The sequence below is a fragment of the Vidua chalybeata genome, chromosome 10 (genome assembly GCF_026979565.1).
Source record: "Vidua chalybeata isolate OUT-0048 chromosome 10, bVidCha1 merged haplotype, whole genome shotgun sequence".
NCBI lineage: Eukaryota > Metazoa > Chordata > Aves > Passeriformes > Viduidae > Vidua > Vidua chalybeata.
The window spans coordinates 1,659,617-1,678,690 of NC_071539.1; the positions used below are offsets into that span (position 1 = coordinate 1,659,617).

A 19,074-nucleotide genomic window follows, 5' to 3' on the forward strand; every position below is an offset into this window, starting at 1 on the left:
GCCAGGCTTTGGCTTTTCCAAGGTATTTAAAATTCCGTCGCTGTTCCAATAAGCCTCAGCCAGTGGATTATTTCTCATGGACAGACAGCCCATCCTTCTCCTGGGGGTTTTATGGACAGAGTGTATAAAATGATAACACAATGAATGGGCCACTTGCCATCCTCTATCAGCTGCTTAAATCAGCTGCTCCAGACAGGAATTCAATACAGCAGAAGCTGTTCCAAATGGATTTTTCAGGTACAAGGCATAACAAGGAATTTCAGGAGTATTCTTGATCCATTGGCACCGAGATAGCTTTAAAGACATTTATAAGCATCAATAAAGATGCTTTCAAACATCTTCAGAATAACAAAATTGCTTTGGTGCTCTGAGGAGCTCAGAAGAAAATCAAATTATTGTTAGATTTGATTATGTCAGTGTCCAGAAATCCCAGCTATTGGATAAAATCCGCTGAGAAGCAAAAGGAGAATCTCATTCAGGGAGGGAAAGGAAGAGAAGGTTTTGCATGCAGGAATTTAATATTCCCCTGTAATTTTATTTTTATGTAAATTATGTAAATTAGATGAAGATGTCATAATATTTCCCGTGCTGAATTCATGCTATTTATGAACACTGCAGTGCCTGTTTCCCCCTCTCTTGTAAAAACCTGCTGTGCTTCCCAGAATGCCAGGGATTTATCTTGTCTCCTGTGTTTAATTTTGCAAAATTGGGATGCAAACTTAAATATAAAATCTTGAAGCCAAATTTCAGGAGCAGATTTTCTACCTTGAAGGAAATGGAAAGGGAATATGGAAGTGCCGTGGAGAATTCAGTATTTTTAATCTAGAGCTGTGTTTTTTGGGATGCAGAAAAATGAAAAGAGGCTGCCCAGGCACGAGGTGGATTCATGGAGTCACCATTCCTGGAAGTGTTCCAAAAATGTGTGGATGTGGCACTTGAGGATGTTATTTAGTGGTGAACGTGGGTTGATGGTTGGACTTGATCTTGGGGGGTCTTTTCAAACCTTAAGGACTCTGTGATTCCGTGAAATTCTGGCCTTGGTGTCCCTCCCAAGACTGGGAATCCTGCTGTGGCTTCTTGCCCATTTGGGGCCCACTTTGATGTTTCTCTTCCTGACAGCCAAATATTTCCTGGATTTTCTTCCAAAATCATTCTAAATTTGCTTTGTGGGCTGGAATTCCATGGGTGGCTGTAGGGCAGGGCTGGACCTTTGTCTGTCCCTTCCCATTTCTAGGGGAAAAAAAAACCCAGACCATTGACTGAGCCCTCAGTCTCCTCTAGGACAAGACTGAGGCTCAGAGGAGCTTGGAACTTGCAACCACAAATCCCAGTCTGCCTTTTCCATATCCCATTTCCCATTCCATGCCTTTAACCTTGATACACTTCTTTGTTAAATCCATTTGCAGGAACTCCTTTATTCCCTTTGGATGGAACAGATCCTCTGCTGCTCCTTGTCCCAAAAGAAAGGGAATTGGACAACTTTGTGCCTGGATTGTGATCTTTCCCTAAGGATTCTTGCTCCCTCATGGAGAAATCTTTGGGAGGGCACTGATTCCCTGCAAATCTGAGCCTGACTCTCACATCATCAGAAATCCCCAAACCCTTGATGCTGTAAAAATATCCCAGAGTTCCTTAACTCTTTTTCCAGGAGGAGTTTAATGATCCAGAAAATTAAGAATATTCTCATTTTTTTTTCCAGCGGGGAGATATTTTAATTCCAAATGTTCCCACTCAATTTCCCTCAGAGCATAAACTCAGACCTTCCGTGGCAATGTCCTTTCAGCTGTCCTTGTTTTGGGGATTTATCTTCTCCATGCTTTCATTTTAAACCCTGCTCTTTGACACAAGAAGAGAATTATTTCATTTATTAAAGGCTGTGCCCACCATGAGATAATCATGGCAAAGAAATGAGAGGCTGTCACTGACTCCTCTCTCCATGAAAAAGGAATTGCAGAGCTCCTGGCTGTCAATGGATGCATTTTCCAGCAGCACTGAAGGGCTTTATTTGGCTTTTTACAGCACCACTGTCCTTTGTTCCCAGCCTTTGCCACACAGTGGAACTTTGTCTGCTGGAAGGGTTGATGCCAATGGTGGAAAAGGTCCTAAAAACTCATGGAATTTCTTTTGGGATACATGAGCCTCAGTAAATGTTTTACTGCAGCAGTAGGAGCATAAAGAGAGGGAAGGTTGGAGAAGAGTCTTGCTTAGAGTGTGACAGAACAAATAAGGTTGGGCCAGGTTTAATTCAGGTAAATCTGGGTTTACTCCCAAACTGGGGCACTTCCAAGAGGGATATTTTTTAATGTGCAAGTATAAATTTTAATTAAATCAATTTTTTTTAAAAGTTGAATTAAAAGTAATTTTTAGCATAACCTGATGTTGGGGTTTTCCCACTTAATTAGGGCTGAACATGAACTTGAGCATGAGCTAGGTTGATGGAGTGTTTTCCTTTCAACAGTTTATTTTAGTGTCTTCTCCAGTCATGGAGCAGCCAAACCAGTGGGAATGAGCTGTGTTTGTAACTCCAGCACTGGTTTGGCTGCAGGGCTGGACATTCTGGATTGATCCATGTCAGAAACTTGGATGTGTAAAAGTGAACTCCCAATGCCTTGGCTTTTTTGCTCCTCCTGTGTTTTCCTAGAATTCCAGGAAGATTTGGGTGGGGAGGGACCTTAAATCCCATCCCACCCCATGCCATGGGCAGGGACACCTTCCACTCTCCCAGGGTGCTCCAAGCCCTGTCCAGGCTGGCCTTGGACACTCCCAGGGATGGGAAAGGTGTCCCAATAATTTATTTCCTTGGTTAAATCAGTGCTGGAGATCAATTGAATTCCTGTGGAATTTCACTTAAACACAGAAATTACCTGAGGTTTTGGGAATTCACCTTGATGTAAATGGTAAACGTAGCTGTATCCTAATATAAATATTTCCATATATGAAGTAATTTATAATTGCATGATCCAGATGTTTTCCTGTTCCATAAAGGCTGGATGGACCTGTGCACAACACAAATATCCAGTATCCATCTGGTATCCATCTGCATCCCACCTCCTGGATCCCTTGGCACAGGGATGCTGTGGCATCAGGCCCTAAATGAGTCTCTCCCTGCCTCCATGATTTGGGGATTTATCAGAGCAGCCTGACTTTTCCCACTGACTGATAACTCAACTTCCTCCCCTTCAGCACCTCTGTTAAATGGTGGGAAAGCTTTGCGTGGTCATTAGGATGAAGAATCCAGGATTGGAAATTGTTGCTTATTAAATATTAAAAAAAAAAAAAAAAGCAAAAAAGCAAAAAAAAAAAACCAAAAAAAACCCCCCAAAAAAAACCCCAAAAAAGCAACAAAAAAAACCCACCTGGGTTTTTAAATGTAGCTGGTTTGGGAGATCAGCAGATGGAGAAGGAGCAGAGAACCTCTCCTGATCACAGCCGAGATGCCTGGGAAAATGTTTCCACAGTGACACTAAAATCTTAATAACCTGTCAAAAGGCTCTGCTCAGGAGAGGTTTGGGATGAAAAATAGCTCCAAGATTTCCAGCTGAACAATGCTGGGTTCATTAAGCATCCATCAAAACATGAAGTGAAAGTTAATTCACCTCAAGTCTTGCTCCTGAGCAAAGCCAGGGCCTACTTTTTAATTTTCCAGGAGAAAATTGGGCATTTCAGCCACAACTTTCTGAGAGCCCAAATTTGTGCAGAGCAAAATCCCAGTGGGGAAAGACTGGGAGAGATCAAATACTTGAAGGTGCTGCTAAATCTCAAATAATTGTTACCTCAACACAAGAACTGTGGAGAAATTAAATAAATTAATCTAGAACCTAATTAACCTGACAGATTGATTTACACCCTCAGGGAAATTTGGACAATTAGATCAGGAAAAACTGAATTGGTTGTGGACAATCTGAAATTTAAATGTCCTGGTGTTCAGGAGAGCTTGGACACCCAAACTGTTCAATTTTGGGTGGCCTTCACACAATCAGACAAATAGGAGCTGCTCCCAAGGCATTTTCTCCCAAAATATGAAGATTTTCCTCTCATAGATGCTGTCCCAAACTTTGCATTTTTCCCCATCACTGCAGGTTGCTGTTGCTTTATTCTGGTGGAGCTGACATGGTCACAGAAATAGTTTTGAGTTTTTTAAATAAGTTTTTTTTTTTAGGTTTGTTTGAAACAGGGCCCTGTGGAAGGAAAGGGGAATTTGAGTTTTGCCTTCCACACAATCCATCCTGTCTTTCAGGGCAGAGCTGGGGATGGCCCAGCCTGAGACAGCCAGGACAATATTTCCTCCTGCTTTAAAGGCCTGTGAGTTATGCAGGATTTTCTGGGGAGTCAACATAAGGAATGTGGGGACACCCTTTAAGGAGTTTATTGGAGCTGTTATGCATTTAAATTGTCCATTAAGGGGCCATGCTCCCCTGGCTGCCAATGCAGATCAGCCTCAGGAGAGCTATGGAGGCTCCTCCAGGAATTATTCTGCTATTTCCCACTTTTAATGGGTTGTTTATTTTAGGAAAACAATGATTTTCTCCAAACGAGGCAGCCTGAAGTTTAACCTTTGTGGGCAGATGTTTATTTGCTGTGATGCTCTTATCTCTTATCACAGATTTATTCAACAAATGAGCCTATAACAACCTGATCAGGCCCTGCATGGATCCAGATTCCTGCATTCCTTCTCAATTCATCCATTCCCTGCTCCTTCCAAACCAACAGGAATCCCAAAGAGACAGTTAAAAACCAGAGGTGGGGACACAACAATCCCCTGCAGTGGCTTTTGTCCACAATGAATAATAAAAGCTAAAATAGAAATCTTAATTAATGCCTGCAATACTCAGCTCTGCTTCACTTCTAAATGAATGAGAGAATTGTAGATGGAATATTTAAAATAGCCTAAAAATATGAATACCTGGATCAACATTAAAAAAAAAACCAAACAAATATAGGTTGATAAACCTATTTTAACCTATTTTTTATAAACCTACCAAAAAATAAAAAAAGGGGGGAGGAAGAGTGAATATATTTATATGGAGGGTTAAGACATTTGCATTGGCATTTACCTTTAATTTTCAGATGAATTTTCTTCCCGGGGTTGTGATTTCACTGGGATGGAAGTTGGGTGTTAAATCAGGATCCTCCTTTAAATCCTTTCCCCTTCAATTATCCAGCAGTTGTCTGTCAGGGAGCTGATGGAATTAATGAGGGATTATTACAATATTCTAGATTTGAAACATTAGACAACAACCCCACCCTCTGCCCCCAGGAGATCTGACTTTTATTAACAATTCCTAGAAAAGATTGACACTGGGAAGCTGCAAATCCAGCTGCAAATCCTCTTCCCAGGAACAGTATCAAGGAAAAAGTGCGGAACTCAAATAAATGTATTTTCCCACCAATCTGCCAGATCTCATTTGAAAAGTTTCTGTGCCCCTCACTATTTTGACTGACAGGAGTTGGAGAAATGGAAACCAGCAAAGAAAATTGGGATTTTCCCCCTCTTCAGTGATAAAAAAGACATTCAGCAATGCTGTTATGAAAAGTTCTTCATTCTTCATTAAATTCTCTGCTACTGCCACCTCATATTTTGGGATCCAGTTTGTGCTGCCATTGGATTTCTTACTCTGTTTCCTGGGAGGGGAATTAATCCTGGTGCTGTTATTCCTGGGCTGGGAGCAATGGGATGAGAGGAGCCTTGAAATCCTTGATTTTTATTTATCCCAACCCAGCTGTGTCCAGGTGTGGGATTGGAGCACCCTCGAGGTGTCCATGGATTTGTTCTTGTAACAGAGGTTAGCAATGTTTATGTGATGGAAAATAAAACAAAGTTTTAAAAAAAGTTAAAAATCAAAAAGAAATTTCAAAACAATTAAATGTTTAAAAATTTAAATAAATCTTAAAAAAATATTTAAATTTTTCAATTTTTAAATTAAAAATAATTTAAGACTTTAAAATGTGTCACCCCAGTTAAGAACTTTTGGGATCAATTTGCAGTTTTAATGCTGAGGGTTGGCCTCGGATCAAAGCTGGGAGGGGTCTTTTTGGTTCTGGTCTCCACCAATTTCACTCAGCCCTTCAATTCCCTGACCTGAAATGCAGAAAATGACACAAAGGGATTATTGGTGCTAAAAATCCTCATTTTCAAAGCCAGGAATTGCTTCTTCCCAGCTGGATTTGTCCTTAGGGAGCGGGATTTGGGACCAGAGCTGCCCTGGTGGCACAGAGCAAAGGGAATTTGGGGCGCTGCCGTGAGGCCCTTCAGGAAATCCTGCAGGGAATGTGCCTTGGGGATGGTTTCTGAGGAGTGGTTTGTTTTCCACGAGCAATTCCTGCTTTGGGAATGGCTCCATGGCACCTGTGGTCCCTGAGCATTGCCCGGTGCTGGTTTTCCTCCAGCCCCTGGGAAAATCCCAGCCGGGGTGAATTCCAAACCTTCCCTTTGCTCCGGGGTTCAGCTCCGTCATTCCCATCCCACTCGTCCATAAAACCACACTCCGGGAAGTGAAGAGTTCTCCCAAATCCATGAATAAATCTCTAATTGTGCTGTGTCACCGCTGCCGAGTGATGTCACCGCAAAAATGCAAATTAACTCCTGGAATTAAAGCTGACTCCGCTTTTCTGAGCTCACCTGAGCCCCCCTCCCCAATCCAAATTTATCCCTTTGCCGGAGCCCAAAATCCGATTGTTGTCCCAGCCGGAATTTGCATTTCCAGGAGGGATTTCTTTTGTCTCCCAGCGCTGATTTTATTGTCCTCACTGATAATCTCTTGATTAGCCTCCCATCAGCGCTAATCACTTGTTTCCTCCCGATCGGGGAGCCTGAGAAATAAATACGGGATGGGGAATAAATTAGGAGCAGGAGGTTGGGAATATCCCACCTTCATTCCAGAGGCACCAGGAAAACACAGCCCTGCGGCTCCAGGAATAAATTAATTACTGAGGGCTGATTTCAACCACCTCATAAATGAAGATAAAATCCCACTTTTGGTGTCAAATAGGGATTGAAACGTGTGCTGAGAGGTTGGGATTGCAGCAGAGGGAAAGGAGCAGCTCTGCTGGGCTCTCCACATTCCTTCTGCTCCTGTGCTCCCACATCCTCTCCAAAACAGGGAGAGCCTGGAGCTCTTCCTAACCCATCACTCCATGATATTCCAGGCTCAGGAACCTGGAGCTATCCCATCACTCCATGGTATTCCAGGCTCAGGAACCTGGAGCTATCCCATCACTCCATGGTATTCCAGGCTCAGGAACCTGGAGCTATCCCATCACTCCATGGTATTCCAGGCTCAGGAACCTGGAGCTATCCCATCACTCCATGGTATTCCAGGCTCAGGAACCTGGAGCAGGAGGTTGGGAATACCCAGTGCTCATTCCAGAGACACCAGGAGAGGAACATCCCCGTGGCTCCAGGAGTAAATTATTTACTGAGGGCTAATTTCAGCCACCTCGTGGACATCAGTGGATATAAAATCCCATTTTTAATGTAAAATAGGGATTGAAATGTGTGCTGAAACGCTGGAATTGCAGACAGGGATTGCTGGGCTCTGCACATTCCCTCCTCTCCTGCCTGAGCCCCTCATCCCCATCCTTGCCTCCCTCCCTCCCTCTCTGGAACATTAGGAAAGTAAAGAAAGCTGAATAAATGAAAAGCCCTGTGAATTATTTATCCCTCTGGAGCGGCTCTTCCCAGCTTTTCCAGAGCCATCCCTCCCCCTCTGCAGCTCAGCTCTTCTTTAGGTTTATTTTAAATCATCCAAGGTTTCATTCCAATTTGAATTCTCCCCTGCTAATTAATAATTAATGGCCTCACTTGCTCTGGAATCTCTTTTTTCCAAGTAGGGATTCAGGGAAAGGGAACGAGGCTGATCCTGCCCTGCACAGGCTCCACCACTGCCCAGGTGGGAAATAAATTCAGTTTTTAACATAAAGTTGTATTTTTTTTAACTTCTTCGTGTATTTCTTCCCCTTTTTGTTGTATTTTTTCCACTTTTTGCACTATTTTCCCAACTTTTTGGTGCATTTTTGTCCCCTTTTTGCTGTATTTTTCCTGTCACTGTGCTCCACCTTTCCCAGGCCTTTTTTTCCTGTCTGCTCAATTTCTTCCCTTTAATCTCATTTTTTGGGCGCTTTTCCCTCCAATTTTTGCCTTCTGTGCCATCACCGCCACTATTTTTTGGGTTTCCCCCCCTTTTTAATGATTTTCACCCCATTTTTTGCACTTTCCTCCGTTCTCTCTGTGTGTTTTTCACTCCAGCTTTGCTCAGGAGGTTTTCCCCTATCTGCCCCTGCTGGAGGTATTTTACAGCCAAAATATCTTGATGATCTTTCCATATTTCCAACAGCAGATGGACCTAGAATGCCAAATCCTGGGATTTATTCCCTTTTTCCTGGGATTTATTTTCCTTGGTTTTGTTTGAGCTGGGCATAATTTAATCCTTGAAAATGAAAAATTCTCTCTTGAACATTCCTCACCTGTTTTTTTCTTTAAGCCTTGAAGGAATTTTTTGCCTTGTGGCTCTTCCTGGGAGGAATCCCCAGAGGGTTAACACATCCCTGAGGAGCTGCAATGGGAGAAAACGATGGAAAATGAATATGTTTTTATTTTAATATTTTTTTTTCTGGGGGAGACTTGCAGGGAGTACTTTGTGCCTGTTTTCCAGCTGTGCTGATCCGTGAAAAAATTAAAATTTACCTAAAGGAGGGCACTGAGGACATCTCTCCTGGGATTCTCCTGCTCCAAGTGTCAGCCTGGATTTCCTGTCAGGATGCAGAACATCCCAACAGCTGCTGCTGGAACCTTCACAGCTCCTTTTAATCTGTTAAGAAACAGATTAATCTGTTTAGAAAGGGAATTTTAAAAGTCAGGACAGGTTATTTAAGGGAATAACCTTTAAGGGAATTACCTCTCTGTCCCTCCCACGGGGGTGAGGTTTCCCAGCTTTACTATGGAAAAGTGAATTATGGCAAGTTGGAATTTAAAAGGCAGAATGGAACAGGGTTGAAAGGGTTGGAATATTGGTTGGGATTGCTTTATTTGTGGTTTGACTTGGAGAAAGGGGAAAATTTTCCTGCTTTTTCCCACCATCCATAGAGCCTGTGGAAAGGAGAAGTTCATGGACAGATTTCAAGGGTTGGTGCTTGGCAATGAATCCCCATTTTTGAGCTTCCTGCAATTTTGTTGCTGCTAGAAACATTCCCATTTTTTCTTGGATGATCTCTACATTTCTGTGACACCTCCCACTATCCCAGGGTGCTCCAACCTGGCCTTGGACACTTCCAGGCATTGGGGCATCCTTGGGAAAATCCATTCCAGCCCCACAGGGAGAAATTCCTTCCCAATGTCCCATCCATCCCTCTGGCACTGTGAAGCCATTGCCCCTTTTCCTGTCCTTTTCCAAGGGATGTGTTCACAGGGTGGGAATGGCAAGAGGAAGGTGGAATCAGGGATTTGTTTGTTTGTGCTCCAATCTCATAAGGAATTAGCAGAAACCCATTAGGGAAAACCCTAATCCCCTATTGGAAAGGGAGGATTAAGGGACCCAAGGAATTGTCCGTGCCTGGAGTTGTAGCACATAATGAACAGTTCATTAATTAATTAATTCTGAGGGAGTCAGTGACAAACTGGTCCTGGCTAAAGAGGGGGAAGATCTGAGAGAAGAGAAGCAGATTTGCATGGACAGAACACAAGGTCCCACTCCCACAGCCCCCTTTAATCCCCTCGTGAGGGGCCAATTTACTTTTATTTCGGATTTTTCCAGCCCTGGCTGTCAGAGGCCTGTGGGGAAGGGGCTGCAGAGGTGAGGAGGAGCTGGAGGAAGGCCGTGTCTGTGGGGACACTGTGCCTGGCAGGCTGCTCATGTCCCACAGGGCCGGGTGGCAGCAGGGGACAGTGGGGACACTGTCACCTGCAGGGACAGCAGCAGGGGACAGCGGGGACATTGTCACCTGCAGGGACAGCAGCAGGGGACAGCGGGGACACTGTCACCTGCAGGGACAGCAGCAGGGGACAGCAGGGACACTGTCACCTGCAGGGACAGCAAGAGGGGACAGTGAGGACACTGTCACCTGCAGGGACAGCAGCAGGGGACAGCAGGGACACTGTCACCTGCAGGGACAGCAAGAGGGGACAGTGAGGACACTGTCACCTGCAGGGACAGCAGCAGGGGACAGCGGGGACACTGTCACCTGTAGGGACAGCAAGAGGGGACAGTGAGGACACTGTCACCTGCAGGGACAGCAGCAGGGGACAGCAGGGACACTGTCACCTGCAGGGACAGCAGCAGGGGACACTGTCACCTGTAGGGACAGCAGCAGGGGACAGCGGGGACACTGTCACCTGCAGGGACAGCAGCAGGGGACAGCGGGGACACTGTCACCTGTAGGGACAGCAGCAGGGGACACTGTCACCTGTAGGGACAGCAGCAGGGGACAGCGGGGACACTGTCACCTGCAGGGACAGCAGCAGGGGACAGCGGGGACACTGTCACCTGCAGGGACAGCAGCAGGGGACAGCGGGGACACTGTCACCTGTAGGGACAGCAGCAGGGGACAGCGGGGACACTGTCACCTGCAGGGACAGCAGCAGGGGACAGCGGGGACACTGTCACCTGCAGGGACAGCAGCAGGGGACAGCGGGGACACTGTCACCTGTAGGGACAGCAGCAGGGGACCCCGGGGACACTGTCACCTGCAGGGACAGCAGCAGGGGACCCCGGGGACACTGTCACCTGCAGGGACAGCAGCAGGGGACAGCGGGGACACTGTCACCTGCAGGTGACATTGTCACCAGATGGGAAAGGTCCCTACCAAAGCTCTGCTGCCGGATTTGGGAGGAGCCTGGGGCAGAAAAGTAACTGCGTCACAAACCGCGGGGGCTTTTCCAACTGGCTTTTTAAGGGTGGGCTTTTGGGGTCTTGTGCCTTTTACTTTTCGACTCTGGGGCTTTCGGAGCGTATGCTTTTGTCTTTCTGGGGGTGTTTGAGTGTTACGCTTTTTGCCCTGGCCCCGGCCCGTGTTTTGTCCCTTTTACCCCGGGCCCAGCCCGCGTTTTATCCCTTTTGCCCCAGCCCATATTTTGTCCCTTTTGCCTTGGCCCGTGCTTTATCCCTTTTGCCCTGGCCCGTGTTTTGTCCCTTTTACCCTGGCCCCAGCCCGTGTTTTGTCCGGCCTGCCTTCGGGCTCTTCTACCCTTCACGGCTCTCCCGACTTTTCCTCACGGCTGTCCCGGCTCTCCCTCACGGCTGTTTGTCCCGGCTCTCCCTCACGGCTGTCCCAGCTCTCCCTCACGGCTGTCCCGGCTCTCCCTCACGGCTGTCCCGGCTCTCCCTCACGGCTGTCTGTCCCAGCTTTCCCTCACGGCTGTCCCGGCTCTCCCTCACGGCTGTCTGTCCCGGCTCTCCCTCACGGCTGTCTGTCCCGGCTCTCCCTCACGGCTGTTTGTCCCAGCTTTCCCTCACGGCTGTCCCAGCTCTCCCTCACGGCTGTCCCGGCTCTCCCTCACGGCTGTCCCGGCTCTCCCTCACGGCTGTCCCAGCTCTCCCTCACGGCTGTCCCGGCTCTCCCTCACGGCTGTTTGTCCCAGCTCTCCCTCACGGCTGTCCCGGCTCTCCCTCACGGCTGTTTGTCCCAGCTCTCCCTCACGGCTTTCCCGGCTCTCCCTCACGGCTTTCCCAGCTCTCCCTCACGGCTGTCCCGGCTCTCCCTCACGGCTGTCCCGGCTCTCCCTCACGGCTGTCCCGGCTCTCCCTCACAGCTGTCCCGGCTCTCCCTCACGGCTGTCCCGGTTCTCCCTCACGGCTGTCCTCCCTCCTGCTTCGTCCCTGCTCCCTGCCCGCGCCCTTAGTGTCCAACCCTGCCCGCCTCCGAGCCAGGGCACTGCCCACACTCTGTCCGGGCTGCTGGCCCTCCTGTGTCCCCTCGAGTGTCCCCTCACCGAGTGTCCATCGCCTCAGGAGCCATCCCCGGCAGGCAGCGAGCACAGCCCCGGCCCAGGGACACGGCCGGCGTTCCCCGACCGCCGCTGGTATCGCCCTCTTTTCCCTCTGCCTCCTCTCTCTCTCCCTCTCATCTTCTTCCTCCTTGCTCTATCTTTTCTATCCCTCTTTAGTAGGGTAACTCCTTTCTATTTTGGTTTTTAACGCCCTCCTTTCCCTCTGTCTCCTCTCTATTTCTCCCTCCTATCTTTCTCCCCCTTGCCCTGTCTTTTCTAACCCTCTTTAGTAGGCTAACTCCTTTTTATTTATTTTAATGCCCTCTTTTCCCTCTGTCTCCTCTCTATTTCTCCCTCCTATCTTTCTGCCCCTTGCTCTGTCTTTTCTAACTCTCTTTAGTAGGGTAAATCTTTTTTATTTTGGTTTTATTTCGTTACCAATAAAGGGTTCTCAGACGCGACGTTTGCCTCGTTTGGGTTAATTTCCCGTTTTTAAAAGAGCTCCTCGCAGTTCCCCGCAGTGGAACGCGGCACCCTCTAGGTGGATCAGAATGCAGCTCCCAGCAATGCTGGATTTAGGGATTTTTTTTTTCCCCAGGTGGAATCAGGGATTTTCGAATCCCACTAAATTCTGAGAGTTCCCAATCCCAGAGCTGGCTCCTGCTCCAGCCAAGGACAGCCCATCCCAAAGTGTAGCTTCATGTTCTCTTTTCCCATAGGGAAAATATTTCCTATATTCTCTTCTTTCCAAAATCCGTGAAAAGGGGGATTTTGTTGGAATCGGTCTGTTCCTATTTTGGAAAAACTGGAGCTGCAGGAGCTTGGGAATTCCATGCTGGAATGGCTCGGGATACCCTTCACCCTTCTCCTCTCAGACACATCCCAGGGTAGCAACAAGCCCACCTTAAATATGGAAAATAATCCGAGGGATAACAAATACAAGGAGTCGAGGCTGGGAATTCATTGGCTGGAGTTCCCTACTGCTGGAATGTCATTTATTCAGCTAACAGGGCAGGAATTCCAACTTTTCCAGCGCTGATTTGAGCAGAGGGAAGCGTTAGTGATGAGCTCACTTCCAACGGAAAGGGGTTTTCCATGGAGAAGAGCGGATTTTGGGGTTTGGCCACGGTGGAGCTGCTTCAGGCACCCCAGATTCTGACTGGTCTCCATGAGGAAGGAACAGGGATCCTCTGGACACTTTAATCCATTTCCAGACCTTGGAGCAGGTCTGGAATTGCCGCAAAGGGCGAAATTCCAGGGACAAATCCCGGTGGGATGCACCCAGCTGGCACCATGGCGAGCAGAGCCCGGCCTGGCCACCACCCTCAACACCACCAGCATTCCTTAAAAAGGATAATCCCACGGTTTTTCCTGGAATTCCCAGCACGGATTTTCCTTGCTCCGGGGTTTTCCTTGCGGAGCTGGACGCCTCCCCTGCATTCCATGGCCAGGCAGGCTGGGAAGTGCTGCCAGGAGCAGCAGCCCTGCTCTCCCTGTTCCCCGAGCTGTTCCCGTGCTCATTCCCACCGGGAAGGGCGTGCGAGGGGCTGGAGACGCCGATTTGATCTGGGAAATCCCGGGAATGCTGCTGAACACCTCACGCATGGCGTGAGTTTGGAAGCGGGCAGGAAAATAACCCCAAAAGGATAAAAAGTCATGGCATATTAATGCTCGGAATTGTCTGCTGGAGCAGCACGGGAAGAGGATGAATAATTCAAGGCAGACAGGATTTCCCTGGCAAGGTCGAGGCTTGTGAAGGGGAGGATTTTTTGGAGAGAGCAGCATCCCGCTTTCCTCGGGACGAGATCTCGCTCCATCCCGAGGGTCAAGGCGACTCCAGGAGCCGTCTGGATTTTGGGAGATTCTTTTGGAAGCGGCTCCGTCAGCGGGACGCCGAGTTCAGCTGGAATCGCGGATGCCAGAGGAATTCGAAGAGGATTTTTCAACTCCACGGGCGAATCCCAGAGGAATGGGCAGCGGGAAGGGGAAGGGGGGAGCGCAGCCCTAGCTGGGCTCGGGATCCCGACATCCCAATCCCTGGGATTTCCCCCAAAATGCCCTGAAAGGAGCCGGGAGTGGAAGATGAATGTGAGTACCTGAAATGGGCTGCCTGCAGCCTGAGCTCTGCTCTGCCGCTCGTCTGCACCTCAGTGCCCTCTGCGAGGCACAGTCTGGGGACAGATCCTTTAAATAATTCCCAAAAAACCCTCCTGGGCCTCGTTGGAACGAGGAGGATTTTATAGGCACCGGGGAAGGAGCTGAAGGATAGGGAAGAGCTCCAGGGTTTCTGATTCCGGAGCCCAGCTCAGCCTGGACCCACCTCACCAGCTCACAAAGATATTGCTCATTAAAAGATTTATTTATTTGGATATTTATTTGCTTTTAAAGACATTTCTTTATTTATTAAGATATTTATTGATGCACTTATTTATCTGAAAGAAACTAATGTTTGTTTATATAATTGGAAATTTAGATATTTATTTATTAAGACATTTATTTTTAATAAGGGATACTCAGGATATAATAATAATAATAATAATAATAATAATAATAATAATAATAGTACAAAATGTCTTGGCTCATTCTCCACATCCCCAAAATGCACCCCAGGCTCCATTCTGAGCTCAGTAGCCAAAAATATCCATGGATTTTATTCTTCTGCAGGAGCAACATCTCCACCAGCAAATCTTGGATCCCTGGGAGGGATCCTAATGGAACTTAAGTAATTATTTTTAACCTTAATTTGATTTATTGGATGAATTTTACCTTTTTGTTTCTCAAAAAGGGCATCAAGGGCAGGGGACAAATTCCTTGGAGTGACCTAAAGGGATTTTGTGGGGCTGGGGATTTTATGGACAATTATTCCAGGAGGGTTTTTAAACTGTGTGAGACTCTGCCAGCAGAGCTGTGGATTTCCTGGGAATTTGGGATGTTGGGCTGGGATTGTGACTCAGCATCTTCAGCTCAGGGATGGATGCGCTGGGGGGAGGGAGAGGCAGGCAGGAGTTGTGTCCAGGAATTCTGGGATCTGCTGGAGCACCCCTGGATCCGGGATCCCTCCCTGGATCCCTTGGGATGATCCCTGGTGCCGGGGGCTGCTCCAGCCGTGGATTCCCAGCCCTGGGAGGGAAGGGAAGGGAAGGAGTTGCTCCATGGATGTGCTGCCCCTCACGGCCACAATCCATCCGTAGGGATGGGAATTGGGGACACAGAGCCTGGGAAAGGGGTGTCCACCCCAGGAACCCCCCCAGTCCCCTGGGTATGTTTGGGATCTGTTCCTCACAGCTTTGGACAAGGTGTGTTTGGCTCATTTCCCTGCAATTCCCTGGGTTCCAGACTCATCCTTGGGCTGGGTTTTGTGGAGGGTTGGACACTCTGGATGGGGAGGGACTGCTGTGGGGGGCAGAGCAAGGTTAAACTCCAGCGCCCTCTCAGGGGAAAAGCAACACCTTGGATATTCCCAGATCTTCTGGCTCCAGGGAAAAGCAGCTTTGGGGTTTCAGGAGTGTCCCAGGTCTGGGAGGTTCCGGGAATTTGTTTTCAACACCGGGGTGGCCGGAGGGCTCCCTCCTCCATCCCTGATCCAGCGCTGCTTTCCAGGCATTCCTTTTCCCCTCCCTGGCAGTTTTTTGGGGCCATCTCCCTTCTCCCAGCTCTAACATCCTCAATTTTCCCTCATTCCCATAATTAATAACGAACCCTCCGCTGTTAATTGGAGCCTGGCACAGCTGCACCAGCCCTGCTAAGAGGATTTTCCACTTTCTGTTCCCCCAGCTTCCCATTCCAGGGGGAAATCTGGCAGCACGAGGCCATTCCCAAAGCCCTGGCTGCAATATGAGCTGCAAATCATGGAGTGATGGGAAGAGTCATGGAATGGATGTGGTTGGAAGTGACTTTATATATAATATATTTATAATGTAGTCTGTGTTGGTTTGGGGAGTTGGCTTTGGGTTTTTCCTTCCATATAATGTGGGATCAGGTTTAATTCCTGGGAAAGCTGCTGTCAGGCCTTATCCCTGCTGCCTGGGCTGTCTGGCAGAGGAATGGGAATGTTGGACCTACAAAGAATAATCAGAAATGCCCAACCCATCCTCTCTGCAGCTGAGCAGCAGCTCGAGGTGGAGTTTGTGCCTTTCAAAGGTCCTGGAAAATAACCTGGTAAAGCTCCTGAGGGCTGGATTCAATCCACCTCTCCTGAGCTGGGTGTTTTAACAGATCCAGTCTGCCCTGGAACTGCTGCAGGGAGCTGAGTCTGCCCTGCTGGGGAGCCAGGCCCTCCTGGGAGGTACAGCTGAGCCCAAAAACCCCAAATGTCCCTTCAATTCCCATCTGGAAACCTCTCTGGGAACAGTTTCCTCCAGCAAAAACCTCTCTCCCCGTGCTCCTGATGCTTTTCCTGGCTGCATCACAGAGCGCCAGGGAACACTGGGACTTTGTTGGTGCTAATCCCCTTTGTGGCTGGAATCAGGGACCTGTCCGTGCCCCGTGGGCTGGGATGGGGTTAAAGGAGTGGATTTTTGTCACTGTGCCTCGTGCTGGGTGTGCCCAGCACATGGTGGCCCTGCCAATGTCCCCTGGGCTCTGGCAGTACCCTCTGGGTGCCTTTCCCAGCTCCAGCTCCCTGTCCCCAGCTCTGGAGAGGAGCTTTACCAGCTCTGAGCTGGCACTAAGAGTCCCCAGCCCGCCAAAGACCTGGAAACTCTCCCTAATCCAGGAATAATCCATGCCACATTGTCCCTGTGTGGCACCGGAATCCTGCTGTGCCCTGTGACACCAGGGACTGGTGACAGTGACACTGCCCCCAGCAATTCCTGGTTAAATAATGCCTGTTGCACTAACAGCCCCCCTCATTCCTAAAGACCTGGGAACTCTCCCTGGGCACCAATATTCCAGGAGTAACAGAGCCAATCCCGTTGTGTCCTGCAGCATGGCACCAGGGAGAGGTGACAGCGACAATTCCTGCTTAAGGAGTGACTGTTGCACCAACAGCTCCAGGGAAAGCCTAAAGGCCTGGAAGCTCTCCCGAATCCAGGAGTAACCCTGGATGTGCCACTTGTCCCTGTGTTGTCCTAGAGCCCAAAACTGTTGTGTCCTGCGGTGACGCTGTGTTCTCCATGTGACACTGGGGAGCAGTGACAGTGACACTGCTCTGCCTGCAGCTCCCAGGGGGGAGAGCACCCAGCAATTCCCACTTCAGCAGCGCCTGGATCAGGAATAGAAGTGTCCCAGGCCAGGCTGGACAGGGTTTGCAGCACCCTGGGACAGTGGGAGGCGTCCCTGCCCATGGCAGGGGTGGCACTGGATGGGATTTAAGGTCCCTGCAACCCAAACCATTCCTGGATTCTCTGAAGTTGCAGCACAAGCCCCGTGTCCTGCAGCAATTCCCATGTCCTGCAGCAATTCCCATGTCCTGCAGCAATTCCCATCCCCAGCTCCAATCCTGCACCCACTCCAGCTGCTCCCTCCTTGTTCCCCTGGGTGCTGCAAGCCCTGAGGGCTCTGCCCATCCCTGGGGCTGGGATGGGCCATCCCTGCTGGCAGGAATTGATAACCCTGGAAAAAGGAACACCTGAACTCCACCAGACCCGCAGCAAAGTTATTCCGTGGCCAGAGACTCCCTGGCTGGGATTTGGAGCTGGAAAAGCCCAAACCAGAGTGGTTTGTGTGAGGCACTGAGCTGAAAAGAGCAGTGAGGGATGGAACAGAGCAAGACAAAGCCTGAGCAGTTGCTTTCAGCCTAAAATGTAGATTTATGCAGAAAACAAATATCAAGAGCTGCATCTGTTGTGGGTGAAGCACAATTCCTCATCAGGGAGCAGAGCTTGTTCCTCGCTGCTCCATTTGCTGCAGTCACAGATTTTATTTTCCCCTGGGTTTGCGTGTCATAAAGGAGTTTGGGGTTGTTTTTTTTTTTTTTTTTTGAAGTTGTATTTCTGTTTTTTTGAATATGAATGAGTATAAAAATACTTCCCTGGGCCGGGTGGCCACATTCCTGATGAGGCACATGAGGAATCTCTGGCCATCCTTGTATTTGGGAAAACCGAGCAGGGAAAAGCCAGGAAAGAGCCTTTGGATGGTGCAGAGTGCTTGGGGTGATAGCAGGGATGGCTTTCCCAGCCTTTCCCCGTGCGTAGCCTGCATCCCAAGGGAGGGGGGAGGGAAAGCTTTCCGCAGCAATTCCCCCCTGCCAGGTGGCTGTTCCACACTCTGCAGTGCCTGAAAGGAATCTGTGCCTGTGCAGCTGCACTTCTGCCACCCTTTGCTGCCTCTCTGGCTCCTGTGCTGCTCCTCCGGCTTCCTCAGAGAGCAAATCCTGGGAGGAGCAGCTGGGAAAGGGAATCAGCCTGGAGAAAAGGGGGGTGGGGAACTTCTGGCTCTGCACAACTCCTGCCAGGAGGGGATCGGGCTCTGCTCCCAGGGAACAGGAACAGGAGGAGAGGGAACGACCCCAGGCTGGGCCAGGGCAGGCTCAGGGTGGAATCAGCAGGAATTTCCTCGTGGAAAGGTTGTTAAACACCGGCAGGGGCTGCCCAGGGAGGTTTGGAGTCCCCATCCCTGGAGGTGTCCAAGGAATTCCTGGATGCGGCACTCAGTGCTCTGGGCTGGGGACAAGGTGGGGATCAGGCTCAGGTTGGATGATCTTGGAGATCTTTTCCAACCTAAATAATTCCATGCTTCTGTGACTTCGGGGCTGCCCCATGGATGCAGCACCCCAGGTTTGGGGGAAAACCGCAGGGAGATGCTCGAGGAGACCACCAGAAATGGGTCAGGGGTCTCAGTGATACCTTCCCCAAACCAGCTCTTGGAATCCCAGAATCACTGAGGAAAAGGAATCCCAGAATCATTGAGGAAAAGGAATCCCAGAATCGTTAGCAAAAAAGAATCCCAGAATCATGAAGGAAAAAGAATCCCAGAATCATTAACAAAAAAGGAATCCCAGAATCATTAACAAAAAGGAATTCCAGAATCATTAACAAAAAGGAATCCCAGAATAATTAACAAAAAGGAATCCCAGAATCATTTAGGTTGGAAAAGCCCTCCCAGCCCATCAAATCCGACCTTTTCATCCCCCAAAGCAGGAGGGGAGCCAAGGGAACACACACACACATCCAGGGAGCGCTGGGGGCATCCCAGGGACCATCCCACACACCCGG

The 19,074-nt window shown here is 48.8% G+C and overlaps 1 protein-coding gene and 1 long non-coding RNA gene across 2 annotated transcripts in view; one reads left to right on the forward strand and one right to left on the reverse strand.

Moving 5' to 3' along the window:
* The window catches only part of SCHIP1 (schwannomin interacting protein 1), a 93,258-nt gene that overhangs the window by 24,357 nt on the left and 49,827 nt on the right, over positions 1-19,074 (forward strand). The window lies entirely within an intron of this gene.
* On the reverse strand, positions 1,313-11,875 carry LOC128792756 (uncharacterized). The gene is made up of 5 exons (XR_008432544.1): positions 11,131-11,875; positions 8,684-8,807; positions 8,464-8,552; positions 5,055-5,180; positions 1,313-2,996 (listed from the first exon to the last, which is right to left on the reverse strand). It is a non-coding gene; the product is annotated as an uncharacterized LOC128792756 (long non-coding RNA).